The following is a 1,440-nucleotide window of genomic DNA, read 5'->3' as shown; positions in this document are numbered from 1 at the left end:
AGGGACCCCTCGCCCGGCGCGGAGATGCAGCCACCTCTGGGGCGGGGCGGCCGGTTACACAGGGACCCCTCGCCCGGCGCTGAGATGTGCCCACCTCTGGGGCGGGGTGGGTGGTTACCCAGGGACCCTCGCCCGGCGCTGAGATGTGCCCACTTCTGGGGCAGGTCAGCTGGTGTGACGATGGTGCCCATGGGAGCCAGCTGAGGTCACTCAATCAGGCTGACCTGCAAACAGAACGGGGCAGACAAACCCCAAAAGCTGGTGGATCTTCCAATACTTAGATTTACCAACCAGCACAAAACAGCCTCTGTGTTACCTCACTGGTTACTCAGACGTCCCAACAACGCAGTTCCCTTAAAGTGCCTGGCCTCCGTCCAGACACACGTCAGATATGATGATAAATTCTGAAAATCTGATCTCATCATATACAAGAAAAGGTTCTTCCGATCCCAAAGGACCAGCCACACACCCAGGTCCAATGATAACTTAGATCTTACCCCAAATCCACGCAAAGAGCCAATTCTTGTCAACTAAACTAAAATGTATTAAAAAAGAGAAGAGAGAGTTGGTTAAAAGATCAATCTCCAGACAGACGTGAATTCAGTTCTTGATGTCCAGATACATAGCAGAGATGGTGAGTTTATAGTTGCCAAAAGTCCTTTTAGAAACAGTCCAGAGGTTACAGTCCAATGTCCCTGTGATGGGTTGGGTCACAGAAACCCTCTTGGGAACTGCCGCCTGATGTGCTGAGATACCTCTGAGCCCATTTTCCCTGCCAGCCTGGGTCTTCGGTACCCTGCCTGGTCTGAACCAGACACGCTGGCCTGCTACAACCCAGCCCCAGGTCTGAACCACGTCCCCCGCAAGCTGTAGGCTTAACTGGAAACAGCTTAAGAAATTCTCCTGTCTCCAGCACCAAGACACCCAGCTGTAGGGCGACCCGATAGCAACTGTGAAAAAACGGGACAGGGGGTGGGGGGTAATAGGCGCCTATATAAGAAAAAGTCCCCCAAAACGGGACTGTCCCTTTAAAAACGGGACATCTGGTCACCCTACCCAGCTCCCAATGGGGTCCAAACCCCAAATCAATCCGTTTGACTCTGTATAACGCTTATACAGGGGAAACTCACAAATTGTCCACCCTCTATAACACTGATCGAGAGAGATGCCCAGCTGTTTGCCCCCCCCCCCCCCCAGGTATTAATACATACTCTGGGTTCATGAATAAGTAAAAAGTGATTTTATTAAATACAAAAAGGAGGATTTAAGTGGTTTCAAGTAATAACAGACAGAACAAAGTATCTATCCATCCCCATCCACCCTATCTATCTATCTATCTATCTATCCCCACACACCCTCCCTCCTTCTCTCTCTCCCCCATCCACCCCCGCTATCTATCTATCTATCTATCTATCTATCTATCTATCTATCCCCATCCAC

General features: G+C 50.4%; 1 protein-coding gene across 1 annotated transcript in view; it reads left to right on the top strand.

The window, feature by feature from the left end:
- Positions 1-1,440, top strand: part of LOC115271323 (zonadhesin-like) — a 15,171-nt gene that overhangs the window by 1,024 nt on the left and 12,707 nt on the right.

This window comes from Terrapene carolina, unplaced genomic scaffold, assembly GCF_002925995.2.
Source record: "Terrapene carolina triunguis isolate 2854851 unplaced genomic scaffold, T_m_triunguis-2.0 Scaffold433, whole genome shotgun sequence".
Lineage (NCBI taxonomy): Eukaryota > Metazoa > Chordata > Testudines > Emydidae > Terrapene > Terrapene triunguis.
The sequence above is the reverse complement of the archived record's forward strand: the minus strand, read 5'-3'. Positions and strand labels throughout refer to the sequence as shown.